This window comes from Podarcis liolepis (genome assembly GCF_965112155.1).
Source record: "Podarcis liolepis genome assembly, chromosome: 3".
Lineage (NCBI taxonomy): Eukaryota > Metazoa > Chordata > Lepidosauria > Squamata > Lacertidae > Podarcis > Podarcis liolepis.
In genome coordinates this window covers 71,554,511-71,575,245 of record NC_139557.1, presented here as the reverse complement: position 1 = coordinate 71,575,245, position 20,735 = coordinate 71,554,511, and the positions used below count along the sequence as shown (strand labels likewise).

The window sequence follows — 20,735 nt, the reverse complement described above, 5'->3', positions numbered from 1 at the left end:
CAAGAACTAACTTAGTTGGTCTTTAAGGTGCTACTGGAAGGAATTTTTTTTATTTTGACTATGGCAGACCAACACGGCTACCTATCTACATATGAATGATGATGATCATATGAATACCTGCATCCTTTTCAGATCTGTAATCAGCTGCTCTGTAGTTCCACAATTCAGATGTGGACACAGTACAATTTGGTCTTAATAATTATTGATCTGCCCTCTACAACATCTAATGTCTTTGTTTCATTTAACCAAGCCTACCTTCATTGCCTAAGGGACGTGGGTGGCGCTGTGGGTTAAACCACAGAGCCTAGGGCTTGCTGATCAGAAGGTCGGCGGTTCGAATCCCCACAACGGGGTGAGCTCCCGTTGCTTGGTCCCTGCTCCTGCCAACCTAGCAGTTCGAAAGCATGTCAAAGTGCAAGTAGATAAATAGGTACCACTCCAGCAGGAAGGTAAACGGCGTTTCCGTGTGCTGCTCTGGTTCTCCAGAAGTGGCTTAGTCATGCTGGCCACATGACCCGGAAGCTGTACGCCGGCTCCCTCGGCCAATAAAGCGAGATGAGCACCGCAACTCCAGAGTCGCTCACGACTGGACCTAATGGTCAGGGGTCCCTTTACCTTTACCTTACCTTCATTGCATTTATTGCAAGCCATTTATTGCAGACTTCCACTTGGACTACAGAAATAGGGGTGTTGCCAAGGAACAAATTGATTCTCCTTTGAAAAAAAATTGCAAGGCCTAGATTTTTCATTCATATATCATATAGAGGTCAACATCCATCCAACCTACTCTGGAATCCAGATGGTCCACAGTCTTCCCCAGTGCTTTAGCCCATGCACAAAGCCTCTTGCAATGGCATCAGTTCTATAATGCCAAAAAGTACTACAGTGAGGTAGAGAATTCTACATACATAGAGCATGCATGATGCTATGATAGTGGCAGAGACTATATTTGCTCATGTGCTGCATGGCGTATGCAGCTCAGTCTTCCAACCCTGGAGAGGAATTTGCCAGATCCTAGCAAATCTGTTTTCTATTCTGATTCAGCTCTGCTGTGTGTGAAAATGGGCGGCATCCATCATTTGTCATTCAGTGATTTGCATCAGAACCAATGATGTACCTCAGTTGTTTGAAGTGAGGCGAGGGATAGGGAAGCATTGTCTGAGTGCTAGATTTGTTTTGGCTATTTCCCACATGCAAGTTTTCCATTTTTTATTTTTACCCCACTCTTTGGCTGCAAGAGGCTCGCAGAACAGCTACAATTTGCAACGCAAAAGGCATTGGGGAGAGAGAAGGGAAAGAAATATACTCAGGCACTAATTCTTAGTTACAAAGTTCTTATAATCACCAGCTGAAATGGAAACAGTAGAAGATGAGAAGGAAACAAATGTTGCTGATTTTCCAAGTAGAGGTGGAGTAGTCCTGCTTCCCTTTTCTCCCTCTGCTGTAGCATGATAGAAGGACAACCACCAGCTAATTGAAGGAGGAGCATGATGGAACTGGCTTCTCAGCAGGAATGGATGAATCTTTTTCTGAGTTTCTCATTCTTCCAGTCTTCAGTTTGCCATATGACTGCAATTTTTTCCCAAGAACAAATATCCTCATTTCTCCTAATATGTGTATTTTAATACCATTTGGCTACCCATACACATTTTTGCAAGCCGTACAATGCACCTTTGAATGTAACCTACTTTTTGTACACTTTTTGTTTGGCAAACAGCACCACAAAATTCACGTTTAAGTTTGTGTACTGTTTCAAAAAGTGGAAGTTAGGTAAGTTTGGAGAAATATGTGAACAAAACCAAATTTCTCCCCCATCCCTACTTCTCAGTAGATTTATGGTAGGTGGCCCTGCTTCTCTTTTCTCCCTGCTGCGGCCTGCTGAACATGTATCTGCCATTGAGCCCAATATAGAAAAATCCTTATCCTAATTTGCAATATTTTGACATTGGTTTTGGAGTTTTAAGCAGTACAAGGACAGGAGTGATGCCCTAAAATAGGGTGGCATTTCTCCACATATAGCAACTGCAGTAGGACGGTGTTGCTGCTCTCTTTCATAATTTTGTTGTGTAATCTTTGCACTTCCTCAAACTTTTTTCTCTGCAGAAAGAGAAAGTTAACACACTTTGAAAATTGCTAGAAGTTCCAACTCCCGCACTTCCAATATTTCCAAATGCTTGTGTTGTAAGAGTCCAAATTTAGGAGCACATATTTCATGCAAAAACTACCTTTGCAGTCCAGTGCCAAGATATTTTTGAGTGAAGAGATGTTAACAGCTGAGTGAATGTGGCAATCACTCACATTTTATTTTTAGATTCAGCCTGCTAGGACCTGAATCATTAAAGAGGGAAGTGAAACATTTTGTAATATCTTTTTTTGTTTAGATTAATTCCTACTAATGGTGGGACCAGACACATAAATACAGGACATTGCTTGTGTTGTAATGTCACAATAGGAAGAAGGTTGCATCTTTTCACTTGGCTTGCCTATATACATGTTTACCATCCTGGCCCTTCATCTTGAGACTAGTGGGCTTCAGGCACAAAGCTATGCATTATGAGTAAACAGGTAGAACACTAGGTTCGAGGAGTTTTTGCTAAAAATAACTTCAGGAGAAGGGAAATTGGAGCAGGGAAGCAGCAGAGAGAAGGTGCTTAATCCTTTCACCACACAGAGATTATCTGCTCCAAATCACCCTCAGATGGTTGCACACACAAACATGTCACACAAACACACATTTTGAACTCTGCATACATAAAACAGTTTGGGAGGGAATCTGTTTAGAGCTTATAAATGGCAGGAAGGGAAAGAGTTAAGCACCTTCTCTTCTCCCTCAATCCCCACACTGCTCTGCTTCAAATTCTCTCTTCCTAAAGCTGCTTTTCAAAAAAGAAAAAAGGCCATCATTGGGGACTCACACATTCATGTTTGCATATATGGTAATGTGTAGTCAGTGCCTCTGTTGTCAGCGCTCCAAAAGCCTGCAAAACTTATTTAACCAAATAGGTCAGTGGGGCAGGGGAAAGGATATTACACGAATATTACACTAACATAAATTAAGAGAAAACTTTCTTCCTTAATATTGTGATCTCTGATTGGTTTTCTAATTGCAGTTTACTTTAAAGTTTTATAACAGTTAGTGAATTCCAGTGATTAATTTCTTCATGCTAACACAGATTATGGTGAGTATATTGAACCCTGAAGAAACCAACACAGCCAACTCTCAATAATCATTGATGTTTTTAAATTGAATTAGTCCTTGGTGTAATGTGAACCCTTCAACAAGAAGGGAAATATACAATTCAGTATTTAATTCTTGTAAATTTGGGCACAAGGCCTATTAAGGTGTGGCTGGGTAAAATATGCGGCCTAGTCAAAACATTCAGTTCTTCAAGGCTTGTGCTTCCACACCCCAGTGACACTTTCTCTGGCCTGAGTGGTAACAAAAAGAGAATGAAGGTGCCGTTTCCTGCAGCACATTGCAGAGGGGGATAGCTGTCCTCCTAATGTCAAGGTATCTACCTCTGACATTCTTTCAGGTGTTAGCTCCCTCCATCTTCTCTTCAGGCGGAAGTGTATGCTGTGACAAGTATTGATTGATTTCTTCTACATTTGTATCCTGCTCTTCCTTCAAGATGGTTATGATTGAGCAAGATCAGGTAGATCAGAGAGGATGGGGTAGAGGTATATGTCTCTCATTAGGAAACAGACTTCAACTTTTACATTTTAGTTAGCAATACTCTACTAACCATTTTGGACAGTATTTGATTACGGTATGTTCCATTTAAATGCTACAGTAAGGCTAAATCAATGGGATATGCTCCCAACTCTTAACACTTCAACCTCTCATTGTTCCCTATAGCAACAGCATATATTCATCTCTGGTATTGATGCTTAGAGTAAATGCAGCCTAGGAAAAATATATTGGGCCCAATAGTCTGGAATATTCTTATGTGCTGAATTTTGGGTATAAGGCAGAATGAGAATGCTGCATGCATATATGATGTGTGTTAAAGGGGAAAGTAAAGTCAACATTTGCAGCTTAGTCCTAGTGCTAGTCCAAAGTGTTGAAAGTGGGTAAAAGAACAGACAATTACATACACTAACCATAGTTATAATGCATTACAATACAAAACTGAATCAATTCAACACCTACAGGTCATTTAAAACACACCAGAAGTTTCAGGGAATATAAAATAATGCCCATAGTTCAATGAACAATACCCAGTACCAATAATATATATATTATACCCACAATAAGAGAATCACATGAAGTTTTACCTCTTCTTTTATTTAAAAAATAATTATTACGAATCCCAGGCAATTTGCTTGCTTGCTTGCTTGCTTGCTTGTCTGTGTGCAAAAAATAGGAAATGAGATCAAAATAAATATATGTACCAACTTATTCTAGAAGCTCGTCTGCTATAAACACTTTTTATTTCTACAAGTGCATCACCATGACAATAGCATTCATCCTCTATTACAACTTACATGAAGCCCTGCTCAAGTCCCAGTGTGGGAGTCCGAGATGCGAGTCGTATATAAAAGGTCTCTGGAGAACATCCAGGATAAAATCTTTCACCCTACTGAAACCAATAGAATCTTCCCTTTGGCAATGAGGCACAGATCCTTATCTTTTAATATCAACACAATGAGAATATATGACAAAGAATCATACTGTACAATAAAGTTGATGCTCATCCTTAATTTCTGTCATTCAACAGCAACATTAGTCAATCAGACTTTTCATCATCTTGTATGTAAGTAAACTTTTACATTCTGCAACCAAGCATGGTTATTTGATTCTTCACAATGGTCTCCTTCTGTGTCTCACTTTAAGAGCTAAAATTACTTGGCTGTTAGACTCTTTTTTTCTGGGACAGAATTATGGAGGGGATACTACTGAGGCTTATAAAAAGCCAATAGGAAGGGCTACCAGATCAAGGAGCGCATTGATCCAGACATGGGGAAAGCATGGGAAATGTCAGGCGTGCGGAAGTTTATTAGGCCTCCAAGTGCTGCAAACCAATGATGTCATTGGTGCCAGTGGCTAGAGACATCTGGACCATCTGTTGCCCACATGATGTACACTTAGCTCTTGCTGCTGCCCCCCATCTCCAGCATACTTCAAGGATTGGGGAAAGGCAGGGGAGGGCCCAGTCCCTGCCATGCAGGTATTGAAATGCTGATATACTTGTGCTGTAACTTATTTAAGCCAGTGCTTATACCAACGCCTAGAGAGGGCTGTAGGCATATTCAGAAACAGATGGACCCTGTGACAGATTCTGGCAGCTCCTTCTGAAAATCTGCTGCAAAATCTGTCTGCCTGGGCCCCAACACAATGCTGTTGTCTTGTTTTGGCTAACGTTTGATGACATAGAAAGGAAGCAGATAAGAAGCTGGCTTTATGAGTGCATAAGAAGAACTTTGCTGGAGCAGGTGAAAGGCCCATTGAGTCCCGCATCCTGTGCTCCGAGTGGCCAACCAGATGCCTATGGGAAGCTGGCAAGCAGGACCTGAGTGGAACAGTGCTCTCCCTACTTGTGATTCTGTATGTTATCTGTAAGTATGCTTCAGTGCAATTTTACACTTTTTTTGCATGCTGCTTTGTGATGTTTATGTGTATAGTATAACAATAAAACAAATACATTAGACCATTGATTAGTCCCCATAGTTCAGTTGCTTCCCCAATTAGCAGCAGCTCGCTAAGATTTCATAGGGAGGGGCATCTTTCCAGAGCCCTTGGTGGGGATGCCAAGGATTGAACCTGGGACCTTCTGCATGTGAAGTAAGGGCCCTGTCACCGAGCCTTTTATACAGCATCCCTTGATTCCTGCAATGCAATTGTTCTATATGCAGCAAATGAGAAGGAGAGATAACAATCATTGTTATTGCCAGAGGGCATAGATATGAGAGATTCTGGCTTTGGGCCATTGTGAAAATAAGTTTTAAAGACTTCCTCAAAGTATTAAGCCTTAGGCAGAAAGTGTGTTCAGAATGTTTCATTCTTAGAAGCAAACATTTGCAAGGATCTGGAATAGAAGAGGAAGTCAGGAACGCTTGCACATCTTTAATGGTGGCTTGCTGTATATGGTTATCTGCCATTAACTAAAAGGCACAGTCATGACATGTCATAATACTGATCCTGTGCATGCAAAGGGAAATGTTATCCACAACCTGTAAAATAATGCACAGGAGGTGATGACCTAGGTATCGTCATCTTATCAGCTATCTCATGGGGTTGCTCTGTTTGTGTGAGAGTTCAGCCTGTAAAGTAAAAGTAAACTATTTGCAGAGATAGCAATGGCTTGGATCATAAATTTCATTCTGTAAACAAAAGAAGAGTTCACATTCACAGGTCAGAGCTCTCCCATCTTCCTTCTCCCTCTACTGCCCCCTTAACATCTCCTTCCTCTTCTTTTACTGCTGCAGACTACAGGGCACTTGGGAATGGTGTGGGGTCTGCAAAGTGGGGAAGAGTTAATGGCTGCTTGTCCCCTGCATAAAATCGGAGCAGCAACTCTAGGCTAATGATTCTAGTGGCACTTGAAGCAGGGGTTAGGGACCATACCTAAGCAGTTTGAGTACTCCAAGAGGTTTTTATTTTTTAAATTCAGTACATTAAATTTACCAATCATAATCCAACTAACATTTCAGATTACAAAGGGACAAATGAGGCCCAAAGATAAAGCAATACAAGAGAGAGAGAAGATTATTCATAGTACTAGAATTACTGGTAGATGTGTCACAGTATTATTCATAGTATTGTTGTAAGTTTTTGGGGGGTGGGGTTAGGCTGTATTTCTGAGTCGCTTCTTATTCCTAGATCCAGCAAGGATTCAACTGTTGGAATAGCCAGACCAGCTTCTTGGTGAACTAATAGCCCCTAAGTATGAGTGGTTAGGGTAACAAAGGAAAGGTTTTGTTCCAGAGGGTAAATGGGTGGGTCCTGTCCCTCATCTGGCTGGTAATGAGAAACCATATATCCTAAAGACACCACAGTCTCCACTGTCCCTCATTACAAGGAAACATGCACCCTGGGTAAGTTCCTGGAACCCCTGGAATCTCACACAATTTGGAGATTGGGGTGGCATACAACAGCGTTAACATTCTGCTTGATGAAGAGTCGTGGAAAATGTGAAAGCTTGCTCTCTAATTTTGACTTCTAACCACTAGGTAATGCTGACCAATCTGGTCCTTAATCTCTATTTCTGTTTGGAAAAACTACAATGTTCTTTGTTTTTGTTCTGTGGTGTCCAAAAGATCTGAGTGTTACAGTTAAGGCCAAGCTGCCTGTGGTTTTAAAAACTTGACCCACAAGTAAACATCCCACTATCGCACAGGGTTATCTTGGCTATCCAAACCTTTCAGCAGCCTTTCCCATCCCTCCAGCTGTTTTGGACTACAACTCCCATCAACCCCAGCCAGTGCACTTGTGCTAATGGCGCCAATAGTCCACAACAGGTTTGGAGAGGCTGCCTTACAACTCCACCAGCAGCATGGGCAAAAATGAGACCAGAAAACAAAGAGAGCCCCACTGAGGCTGTGCACTCTAGGTTGCTCCTTCCCCCTCCCTTTTCTGCATTTAAAAGGCCATTCATCCTAACAGTTGCTATGGCATCCCAGTTCAACTTTTGATGAACTGCAGTTCGTTCACATCCAATGCTACTAGATTAATCCATGCAGCATTCTGGCATAAAGGCTTAATGATGATGGCAGTATCCACAGTGAGAGGCTGTAAAATGCATATAGTAATGCAGGTGATTCTCCCTTCTGTAAACTTCTGAGAATGAAAATGAGGGTGGTGATAAATGGCTTATTTGAAAGGATAACCTTGCCTCCATCCACTTCCTTCCTTGCTTAAGATGTGTACCCATATAAAACTACTATACTACTTAGGTTAACTATTTAATCTAAATCTGAGTACATAGATAATTCTACACTAGTTTAACACAACCTGCTCAGAAAGGCAGGGGAAGGATAAATACTAAAGGACAGAGCTGAAGTAAGGAAGGAAGAGGCAGGTCTGTATGGAGAGGTGTTGTAAGAGAAACAAAATGTAAACATTTCAATTTTTTATTTTATTTGAAAAACAAATAAATACCTTGAAAGATAAAAGATACACTGGATGTTTGCTTCACACCACTCCTGAGAGTCCACCATTAGCACTCTGGTCATTTGCCCTTTCAGATGGCTCAACTGATAAAGTGTATAGGTTCTGAAATTAATATAAATCATTAACCATCTTGTAATCATTACTAGTTTGGTTTTACACAGTTTTAAAGTAACACATTACCATGCAAAACCAAAAGAGACACATGTTTTAATATAATTTAATACAATTATTTATTAATTCCATCCTAACCTCCTTTCAATGAGTTTAGGATAGAGTACAGTGGATCCTCGGGTAACGTACCATCCTCCTTACGAACGCTTCAGGTAACAGAGCTCCACTAACCTGGAAGTAGGTGCTCCTGGTAGCGAACTTTGCCCTGGGATGCGAGTGGAAGTTGTGCGCCGGTGGCACGGCGGCAGCAGGAGGCCCCATTAGCGAAAGCACGCCTGAGGTTAAGAATGGTTTCGGGTTATGAACGGACTACCGGAACGAATTAAGTTCGTAACCAGAGGTACCACTGTATATCATTCTATTCTGCCCATACTTTCACAACACCTCTGTGAAGTAGGGTAGACTGAGTGAAGCAGTAACTGGCTCAAGGTTCCTTCCTACCTATGTGAGGAATTTAATCGGGCAATCAAATGGTCGGTGGGTATATATCAAATGGGTGGGTATATATAATGTGACAGCAAATCAAGTGTGTTGGACATGAGTCTAGTCTTCATATTATCTGGTTGCTTAGTACTGGCTTTGACACTGGACTAATTTTACTTACATTAGGGGGAAAGGCCATATGAGCCATAGCAAGAATATAGATTTCTATCTTCTGATAGTGGCCAGGCGTATTATTACTCAGGGAGGTTCACAAACAGGATATTATGATGATGGTGATATTGATCCCATTAATCCCCAGCATCTGCTAGGCAGAAGCATCTTTGAAAACTCTGGCTATTCTTTCAGCTGCTATAGCTAGTAGTCATGGTATATTTATCTGGCAAGCATTCATCTTTTTAATGTCTTTTTTTGCTGGAGGCCATTACAATATCCTGTGGTAATGGAGTGCTGCCCAATTATCCAGTTTATAAAGAAGTCCTTCCTTTTGCTTGTTTTCAATCTGCTGGTTGTCAATTTCATTATATGTTCCTGGGCTTTTGCATTTTGAGAATAAATAAATTGGGTTGGATCCGTGTGAAGAGCTTCCTGTTCTCCCAGGCTTTTTAATTACAATCTATGGAGTGCTTCTGTTTTGGCATCAAGTTCACCCTTGCTGTGTTTTATCCTGGTTTTAGTTGTTCTGATTTTTTTTTTTACAGGGCTTTTTCCTTTATGAGGTTTTTAAAGGGTTTTTATTGTGAATTGTATTGTGTATTTTACTGTCTATGTAAACTGGCCAGATTTTTTTTTGGGGGGGGATATAAACAATGGCAAGAAGAAGAATCTAGTTCTCCCCATTATGCATCAAGTATGCTCATTGCAATAAATAGGACAAATGGCTATTATTCCATGCAGCTACCTTTATTTCTGAGCCCCACCTGTTTGATAATAGTTCACTCAAAGTCTGTACAACTTCTGTCCACCAAGCCTAACTCATCTTTATGGCCACATCTGGCCAGGTTTCCAGCACCCCACTGTCTGAGGCTCAATGGTCTCAAGGGGTGTTGGCATGGGCATAGCCAATGGGGGGCTGGGGGGCAGCTAGTTCCACAAATATTATTGAAAAACATTGAAAGTACTCAATTATCTGAGCTTCTGCCCCCTCAGCAATGTCCTATTCACCCCAATAACAAAAATCCTGGCTATGCCCATGGGTGTTGGTAATGTCACTGAAGCCTATGATGTCAACAAACCATTTACTAACCAGCTTGGAAGCTGCACCCATCTCTTAAAAGTGGGTTCCTTGCATTTTGATCAGTAATATGCCTAATAAGAAAGTGAAATACACCTAAATATAATACAAATTCATGTACAATCAAAATAAAGCTTAAACGGTTAAACCTAAACAATTAGTTGCTAACTAGACATTCTTAAGATTTATTATTATATAAAAAGCAGATATAAATGTTAATGGATGAGGTTTAGCAGAACCGTTATTTTGAAATTGCTACGTAATAGACTTTATTGTATCGGAGAAGACTCTAAAACAGAAAACTTGCATTATGACATTGATCCTATAATTCCCAATTCCTTGCCCAGTATTGATTTTTTATAAAATATTTTTGCTGTTTTCAGCATACTGAAACTCCTAATGACTGCTTCCAATGGCTCCATGTAGGTATTACATAGGATTTGGGATAACATATTTCCAAGTAAATGTACATTGGCTTGGTCTGCATCTGGAGTCGAGAGCCAAAAGCTTCCACGCACCAGCTAGCACCTTTAGCTCTCTAAAAGTAATCCGATACCTTTGTCGTTCTGAGTAACGGTAACACACTAAATCTCTTTTCCTTTTTATTTCGAACATTTGTACTGCACTCTTTGGTCAAAAAGGCTCCCAGAGTGGTTTGCATACAAACGAAATAAGAAAGTCCCTACCCACAGGTTTATAATCTTGAAAGAAAAATTACATACAAACACAAGGGAAGAGGGGTGCAGAGGGATGGGGGAATTCAAAACTCCATCACAGACTTCTAAACAGTTGAGCAGGTAGCACAGTTCCAGGGGCGTGGCATGCCTGATGGAGCTGGGCTTAGTGAGCCCCGTGGCTTCCTTTGTCTCTCCCTCTGAGGCAGCCTAATGGAGTGGCTGCCCCCAGGTGAGGGGAGAGGAGGCCTGATGGAGCTGACCTCTCACAGCTGTTGATGAACTCTCCAGGTGATGAATAATGATCTGATTTGGAGGCAGGACACGAGGCTCCTTCTGCAAGAGCCGTGTGCGTCTTAGCAGAGGGAAAGGAAAAGATGCTCCACCAAGGAGATTGGCTTCTGCAACAGCTGAAAGCCAAGTGTGTATTTCGGTCGGGGTCTGCCTGTGTCTGCTTGGCGGGGCTTTGAGAAGGACCGAGGGAAACAGCCCCCTTTTTTGTCTCTCTCCCTCCGGCACTTTGCAAGGAAGAGACTAAGAGGAGCGTCAGCGAAGGAGCCTGTTTTCCTTTGGCGAAGGGACCCACCCCGAGGGCGGAGCCTGCCTTCCTTGCCCTCGCCACTCGTGTCCCGCCCTTGCTCTCGCCCAGCGCCCATGCCGAGGGCTGCCTTGCGCCAGGTACGTGTCCCGGCAACTCTTCTTCGCAGCTTCCCTCTGGGGAAGTTGGCGTGCGGGGGGGGGGGGCGGTCCTGGTCCTGGTCCTGGTCCTCTCTGAGCGCAGAAGCGTCTCCAATGGATGCAAGTCGCTTGCTTATGTCTCAGGAGGGAGAGGGTTTGGGTGCTTTGGAACCGGCCGCGTCCGTGCAAAGAGCTCGCTCGCATTAGTGGGATTTTCCTCCTGCTCTCCCGCGTCCCCCCTACCAAACACCCCTTATCCCCATTCATTGTATGGCGGAGGGAGGCCGGGCAGCTGGAAGCAATGAGCATCTTCCTGCTACATGTTGGCTCCCTTGTGCGCCTGCAGCATGCTCGGCTCCAGCTTCCCTTCCTCCCCGTTTCCATGGAAACACCAGACCACCGTCACCATATAGACTTCAGAATGACACCCGGCAAGGTCCCTTGTGTGTTTCGGATGGGTGCGTTTCTGTCAGGGTCCGACACGCGTTGGTTGCCTTCTCACGTTCGGTGAGGAGCAGGTGGGGGAGGGAACGGGGTTGCCCAGGAAACCAGACATTTGTGACATTCTATGGACGGCCACTTTGCTGAAGTTGCTTTGCCATCCACCAACAGGAGGTGGTGGTTGTCTAAAATAATTAGCTTTGGCTGATGAAATGCAACAGGGTGCTCAAGGAGACGCAGCCTGTCTCTCCCCAGATCTGTAATTGTGGATTCAGCATTTTAGAGCCAAGGGTGGGAATTGCTGCTTGACTATGTGAAGTTGTGCCAGAATGGAGTTTTTCTTGCCACTGTCAAGAATGTTTGCTAGTGCTGCTTAAGACCAAGGATGATGTAATCTTCCCTAGTGGAATATTGAATGAATCGATTTATTTCCGTCACTCACCAGAGTGATAGTGGAATATTTAGATTATATAAATCTTCCACCTTATACTGTACCTTCTAGGGCAGGTACATCCAACTCCCTAGAGACTGATCTACTCCCCGTATAAAAAAAACTGGCAGTGATCAACCCATTGTCATTGGATGGAGGAGGAGCGTGCATGGGGTGGGTGGATTGCCCAGATTTGTTGAGCCTTTTTTTGCGGAGGATTGCCCAGAGTTCTTCAGCTTTTATTTGTTAACTTTTGGTAAACTTTATTTAATCCCACAATCAATAAGGGTCTACTAGGATCAGGCAGGGATCTACTGGTAGATCGCAATCTCCTGGTTGGACATGCTTGTTCTATGGTATTTTTGTTGCAAAACTTTGTGTGTTTGTGTGAACTGTTATTGATTATTGGTATTGGTGGCAAGATAACATCATGTGATAATAAGGACTGTCTAAACTTAAGAATGAGTAAGATTCCTTTAGTTTAGGACCTTAACATTCTTGAGTTCTTTCTGTGAAATTATTCCCAAGGTTTAAAGGAGCGGAACAGAGCAACTTCCATAGGGCTATTCAAGCTGCCCTTTGTGGCTCCTTTTGAACTTCAGAGGTTTTTGAGCAATGCATCTTAATTTAAATCGGTGTCGTTAATGGAATATGCATAGCATCCTATGCAGAAGCCCCTCATAGTCATTAGCCCATTAACTTCAGTGGGCAGCTGTGACCAACTGCAAAGAGCCAGGTTGCACTCTAGCTGAAGTTTGGCTATGCTGCCTTAAGTGACTAGAGAAATTTACTGAAAGGCAACTTAAAGGCCTTTCAGGTCACAGCTGCACAGGTGTTTACTTTTAGGGAGGGCAAATGCATGCCTCAAATAATCTCTGCATTTCTCATAGCACTGCACCTTCAGAATATGCTGGTTGTGGCCTGGTTGAACTGTAGACAGAGTAGCTGTCTGCTCTGTATTTGTTAAAAGCAATACTTCCTGTAGCTTTTGTTCAACACTGCTTTGATGTTAAACCAGGAAGTGCAGAAAGCAACCATGGAAACAGTCTTAGTGTTCTGGGATAGAGCTTTGTCCTATTTGACTTATACAGGAGAGCTTAGTGGATATTACATTTCCACCCTCCCCACCACTTGATGTCTGCAGTTCAGGGAGAAGGCCACAATGCCCTAAAGGCTTGTGTATGCACCTGGGGTGGTGGAATGGAATTGGTGCTAGTCCAAAAACATTTTGCTTCCTGAAGTGGAGTCCAAATGGTACCGCAGCCCCCCACCCACAGAGGTATTGCTGCACCATTCAGACACCAACCAAGCCTTGCCTTTATCTTTTACCCCTGCCCCAGTGCCACCTGAAGCAAGTCTATTCAGTGTAATGCATGCCAGCACTGGCCTTGGTTGGAGTACATTTTGACCTTGTTTGCATGTAGCACTAAACCATAGTTTAGCATATGAGAATGAGTTGCAATAAGCTGGGTAGTTCACTCCTTTTCTGTCTTTGGCATGGTCACAAGGAGCTTGGAAGCTTTTTCTGTTTTAGATTAACCACTGTTTGTGATTTTACTGAAACCAAGACAAGCTGTTGTGGCTAGTTTATGAATCTGATTTGTTTTTGTTAACCACAGTTTAGGGTTTTGAATGCAATGTTAAACTGTATTTGAAGCCCTGCAACTTGTGCAGGGCAGTGGTGGAGGGGTCTTAAGATGAGGGTAAATATAAACACTGGTGGGGCAACAAAACATGAGGCATAAAGCAGCAGCTGTTAACACAAGAGAGGAGAGTCCCTGGTAGGAAATGGAGGGGGAGACTACACAGACGATCATATGACCAAGACAGCAAGAGAGGGAACGCATGAAAGAAACATGGAGTGAGCAAGTGAGTGAGTTTGGGAGAGTAATGGAAAAACCTCATGGAAGAATGTGAGCAAAGATGTGTGTACGCATGAGTGGAGGAAAGGATATGAATGTGCGGGTGATACAGCAAACTGAATGAAAGGGGCTTGTGCAGTGGAGACAGCGTTGCTCTGTAAGTGGGAGGAAGAAAATGGAATGGAGAGGCAACGAGCAGAGTGAAGCTGTAACCTGCAAAGGAGCTGCTGGTGTGGCAGATTGCCAGGCTCTTCATACAAGGTATAGCAAGGGAAGCCATAGGGAATTAAGGCAGTAAGGACTAGGGGCTGGCTTCCCCAGTGGTGGGCAAAAGCACTCTAGAGAAACTTGGGACCCTCAGGTTGAGAAAAAAGGGAGTGAAAGAAAACTCTCGCACTGAGGTTCATCTAAAATGGAAATGAAAGTTTCCATTCTATTTGTGGAGGGGCAACATGCAAGCCTGAAGTTTGCTAGCTTATTTCTGTAATGCTAAACCATGGCAGAAGAACAGGAGGCTCTCCAGTTGGACTCCACTCCAACCCCTCTCATCCTTGACCACTGTTTATAATGGCTGTGGCTGATGGGAGTCAGAGGGCTCCTGGTGGAGGGAGGCTGGTCCACACTGTTGGACAATGGGTCGCCAGGGTTTAAGGCAGAAGTCTTTCACATTTCTCCCTGGAGATGCAGGAGATTCAGTGGAGGACCTTCTGCACCTAAAGCTGGTGCTCTACTGAGCTGTGGCTCTGACCTTGGTGAGTATCAAACATAGGAACCTGGCTAAAGGTTTTCTGAGGGGACTGAATAGAAGGAGGCCCTTCACTCACAGGCACACTTGGATGCAGGAGAGAGCCTTGTTGGTGGCTACTCCCAGACTTTGGTACTCCTTCCAGAAACTATACTGGCTCCCTCCTTGTCCTTCTGCCAGCAGGTGAAGACCTTCTTGTTTCAACAGGCTTTGAGGAATGGACTGCTTTTAATGAAAGGGCTGGTTGTAATTACTGGTATGGGTTTAATAGATTTTGTGTGTATATATAGATTTATCAATGTTTAATTCTTTTTTAATGATTGTTTTTTCTTTGTTTTTAGCAGTTCTTATTTTTATCTCTAAGTCACTTTGAGTCCCGTCAGGGAAAAAGGTGGGGTATGCATAAAGATATAATCAATGTAATCCCGACTCTAGCCACAATGTCAATGTGATGAATCTGTGTTGCAAGCGAGGCATAATTATTGTTTTGCATACAGGTACTTTTCATGGCTACTTATGTAAGAGACTATTACATTTCATCTAGCAAGCTGATCTGTGACCCTCATGCTTCCAGAATTGAGTCAGAGCTCTTACATTCCCTATTTCCTTGCAAAATGGAATTAAGATTGTGGGATTTTAAAATACAGTATTATGGTTTTCTATAAATTTATTTTGGTTCCTGAAGTTGTGTACCTACTGGGATTGCATTGGAAATCTTTGCTCATAGTAAATTGAGGGCTAGGAATTAAACTATTTCAGAAAACTGTAGTGTTTAGACAGAACCTCACAATCTGAATTTTTAACCAGCCAGTACCTACTGAAGTTTAATTGATGTTTTAATTATGTTTTACAGCTATTTATAAACTGATTTTATTGTATTTTTAAAAAATTGTAAGGCACCCCGATACATTTTATGAAAAGTACTGATTATGAATAGTTAAAGGAATAAATGAAAGTAACAAAAGTGTCCTATAGTTTAAAGCTACGTACCTATTGTTGTGTGAGCTTTCATAGAAGAGAAACCTTTTCAGAAGTCACATAAAGTGGATAGTGCATGGGCTGGCTGTTGTTTGGGTCAGGATTGTGGGTGATGGATATTAAATATGACCTTAAATACTTCAATAACTTGACAACTACAAAAACTGGCAATTAGACACCCACAAGCCTTTCCTCTGAGGCTCACCAAACTTCATATTCGCAATGGGGTGTAGTGTAAGTGTATCTTTTTCCCCCTGTACAAGCTAAACATGTTTTTGAGTTCATGGTCTTATGAAGGGTGTTAGCTTTTGTCCTGAACATCATTTAAATAGAGATTACATACAGGAATGGTGAAGTTTATTCTTTATTGCTATTGTACTGAGTGGGCTTGTGATTGTGTCACACTCACTGCTACAGAACTGAAAGAGCTTTCATACTAAGGCATTTATGCTTTTGGGACTGAATCCTATGTGCATTTACCTGGGAATAAGCGCCACTTAGCAGAGTAGATTTTCTGAGTAAACATGATTCATAAATATACTAAATTGTACACATTTATTATGGAAAAATATGAATCCCTCTGACCCATGTGTGTGAGGTAGATAACAAAAGAGTAGTCAAGAGTGCCTGGATTCAAAATACAGGACTAAACCCACTCTCCAGCAGGAAAGAGCATTCAGTAGCAGAGTTTAAACTCACAAATGTCAGGCAGCAGCACAGTGTTAGAAATATAGGTTTTAGACTCTTTTATCCCATTTAGTCTGCTAGCAAACAGCACTCCTCTTTATTCCTCCCACAATGAATGGACCACTTACTGTTAAGTAAGTTTAAAATTCTTTACTTACAAAATGTTTCGAGGGTCAGATTCATGCATTTATCCAAGCAGCAGCAAGGAGAACACAGGCAGAATACTCTTCGGTTGTTGGCATCTGTCTGTCTTTGGAGACAATGGAGTAGTGTGCCTTTGAGGGGAGGGAAGTAGAGGAAGATAGCTTCAAACACATGCCCTAAGCCTGGAGCTTGCTTTGGCATGTCTGTCTTGGTCGGTTACATGGGAAAGCGAGAGAGGGAAGATGAAGAGAAGCCTTCTCTCTCATAGGAGAAGAGAGGGTGTGACATAGCTTATTCTAGGAATCCAGCTCTATTGTCAACCCCTTCAGCTCTATTGTCTTAACCCCTTGTCTTAAATTGAAAGCAACTATTCCAGTCCCAACCACCCAAATGACTTCCAAATTTCCAGAAATTTCAGCAGTGCTTGTGAGGATTTGCTAACTACATGACCCAATGAGATTTTCAGTTTTATCACTTCTGCTGTAGCTGCTATGTTGTACAAGAAAATCTCTGTTTTCCAGGGATATGTAGAGGGAAATGAAAAGAAATATTCATAAATGTTCTGTTCAACCTTAAGATTTCCCCTTATAAATCCTGTGTTAACTGTCACAATGTGGCATCCAACAGTTCTGTCTAGATACTAAGGGAGCAAATATTTTACACTTTCTCTTATTAAATGAAGTATTTCTGGCAGATGTTCAGGAAAGACTGCCAGAAGCAGCTAAGAACACAGCCACACAAGTCCAGAAAGTATAAATGGGTCATTATGCAGGTGACTATATCTTTGAGGAAGCTTTTAAAGCAAGCTGTCATATCCACAGATGAATTTGTCCCCGGGTCATTGTAAATATGAGTGTCTAGTGATGTCTTTCTGAATCAACCCACCTTCTAGGCAAGAAAAATGAAGGTCATTTGCATTCAGTGATTCTTCAGCCACAATATGGGAAATGGAGGCTGCAATCCTATACCCACATGCCTGGGAGTTAGTCCCAGTGAACCCAGTGGGACTTACTTTTGAGTAGGCATGCACAGGATTGCACTATGAAATAAGGCATTTAAGGACATAGCACAAGTATTGCAATCTTTATGGCATATCCTGCTGTTGTCACTGCAGAGCTTTAGGAAGGAGTGAGATATGGTTAATTTATAGATAAAAAGCAAAGTGCAGAATGTGATCAGGTGGAGTTCTGCCATGACCTTCAGAAAGTACAAAGCTTCATTTATTCTTCCTTGTTTGTACTTAAGGGCGCCCCGCTGCACGTATATATAACATGGAGCCTTAAGTAGTGGATCTGACTAGCACTACAAACTGCAGGAAGGAGAATGCTCGGATCCTGCTTGTGACATCTGGTTGGCCTCTGTAAGAGCAGGATGCTGAACTAGATGGGTTCCTGGCCTGATCCAGGAGGGCTACTCTTAAGGTTTTATCCTTCCACGTTATGATCTTTAATGTTGTTTAGAATTTGCTGTCCTACTATGCAGGCCACTTCTGGGAAGCAGGGTGGTGGGGTGGATGGAGAGCAATTGCCAAAGGAAGATGTAAAGCCCACACACAGTTTGTGAAGTTCTCCCCAGCTGCTGCTTCCATGAGGAGCCCCTCAAAACTGGCAGCCTCTAATTGAAAAGTAATAGAGGAATTAACATTGCAGCGTGGCACTGCAAACTGCAGCACTTGAATGTGATAGCATGCTTCCTACTTGCGCTCCCAACAACTTGCATTCAGAGCCCTTCTGTCTCCAATACTGGAGGCAGTGCATAACCCTCGTGGCTAGAAGCCATTAATAGCCTTATCCTCCTTGAATTTGTCTAATTCATTTTAAAAAACCATTCCTGTTGGTGACTGTCACTGCATCTTGTGTCAAATTCCAGAGATGAGCTCTGCGTTGTGTAATCAACAACTTCATTTTGTGTGTCCAGGATCTTCCAATATTCTGCTTTACTGAATGATGCTGGGTAATATTGTGAAAGGAGGAGATTGTATTTCCATTCAAAAGGTGGTTGAGGGGTGGAAATGGTAAACCATAGCTCTTTTGAGGTCTGAGAAAAAGGGGAAGAACTACAGGGAAAGCCTAAGGGGGGCAGCAATGTTTCCACGATGATATGCTCTGTAAAACGTGAGTAAACACACAGTGGTCACACAGTAAATGTATAGTGTGGAAGTACCATGACTGTCTTGCAGGAAATAATTGTTACCTAGAGTTAGTGGCCAACTGTGGAAGCCATAGGAAGAATGGGGTGAGTATAGCCTGTGCGGTTTTCAACCTGGAGTGCTGTTATCATTCCATATCTGGGTTTTTGGGGAGAGCGTTTGGCAAACGTTAGCAGCAGAAAGACACAAATTGAGTTCTTTCCCAAATTGCAACTGACTGAAACCAAAAGGTGGTGTCAGGATTGTTTCACAGTGGTGTGCTCAAAGATATCGCCATCAAAAGTTAACAGATTGTCATGTTTCACTATTATAAGTGGGATGATAGAGTGTTCTGTTGAAAAGTGAAGTGGCGCTGAATTCTTTTTTTACAAGAAGAGCTTTGAATTTATTATTGTGAAACTGAAAGCTAAGTCTTTCCTCATATTTTTCTTGTGTATTTCTGGCTTCTTCCATATAGCTTGATTTGTATGTTGAACTGCTAGACTTCTTTTTGTAAAAATTCATTTTGGTACATACGTTGTGTTAACAGTGTGTATGAGTGAAGAAAAGTGTAATATAGAAAGAAGGCTATTGGTGTGTCCCTTCCATCTTTGCAGTTTGATTGAGGTACATCTACTGCTGAACTGAACCCAGGCTCAACCATCGGTCTTGCCCATTTTATTTCTTCCTCTCTCTTGACAGCGGTGTAGCTAGCCACTCAGGTGCTGGGTGCGGTGTGCGTCCTGCAGCCGGGGGCGGGGCAAGCCGCCCATGGGGCAGCGCACACTGCGTGGAGCCTCTCCGCCACCTCCCCCTCAGCTGTAGGGTGGCTGAGGGAGAGGTGGTGGGCAGACGCAAGTCTCACGCTGCTGTTTCAGGCAGCACGGAGCCTGCAGGTGCCCAAGCCACCATGTCACTCCCAGGAGAGACATGTGGCTCAGGCATGCTGCAGGCCCCATGGTAAGTGCCGGCCCACGCACCCAATGTGGCACCCAATGGCAGCCGCATTTCATTACGTTTGTTGACAGAACTAAAAAGTTTTGTGAGCCCCATTAAAAAACAACAACTCGCATTTTTGTCATTTTGTCACCCCCCCTCAGTGATGACACCTGGGGTGGACCGTACCCCCTTCCTCTGCCACTGTCTCTCAAATACATCCTAAGTTTGCTGTCCCATTACTGCTGTTTTTCATTAGTTTATTCTGTGTGCTTTGTTTCATTTGTAAGCTTAAAATGAGTTTTGTCACCCAATGGGTACTTCATATGACATAATATTCCAGATAGTTGTCTCTCCCATTGTAGGGGAAAGTGTCTACAATGTGTCATCAAATGGCATGTCTGTGTGTGTGCCAGTTTTTGCAGCATATACCACAGATGTGAAACTATAGCCAGGCACAGCTTCCTGTTGTGTGAGTGCATGGTGAAATGAGTACATGCATGCTTCCTATATGATATGGAAGCATTACTCGGGCCATCATCATGGATTGCCTCTTTTCCTGTTGACTACTCTTGAGAAGGCTCAGATTATTACGGTACTTTCCCCCATTTTTAAACTTGGGTGAGGTTTTTTGTGCCTTCTGTTACTACAAGACCAAGGGTAATGCTTGAATTATTGGGTGTGGGAGAAATGGGGGCACCCCCTCCAAGTTTAACGCAAACATTCCCTTCTAAAAGGATTAGCAAGAGAGACTTTGCACATGAAAGCTCACACCAAGAACAAACTTAGTTGGACTCTAAGCTGCTACTGGACAATTGTTAATTTTTTAAAAATCTATTTGCAAAATGTAATAGGGTTGGCGCCTGCCGACGACCACCCCTCCTGTAATTTGAGCAGTAAACTGGAACATTCAGCTCCAGCAATAGAACTGTGTGTCATGACTTCAGATTATTCCCTGGCACCATGGGATATGTGGTGGAGAGGGAATTGTCTGAAAAGTCAAGCTCATAGGCCCCATGGGAGATAAAGCTACTTACATAGTTTTAAATTAGAGTATCCTTTATTAGAATCTG

At 42.6% G+C, this 20,735-nt stretch overlaps 1 protein-coding gene across 6 annotated transcripts in view; it reads left to right on the top strand.

Annotated features, from left to right (window-relative positions):
* The window catches only part of AGPAT4 (1-acylglycerol-3-phosphate O-acyltransferase 4), a 61,122-nt gene that overhangs the window by 955 nt on the left and 39,432 nt on the right, over positions 1–20,735 (top strand). For all 6 annotated transcript variants that reach the window (XR_014524397.1, XR_014524398.1, XR_014524399.1 and 3 more), the window contains exon 2: positions 1,448–5,559. The gene's annotated coding sequence lies outside the window, so the exon portion shown is untranslated. The remainder of the gene's footprint in view (positions 1–1,447; positions 5,560–20,735) is intronic.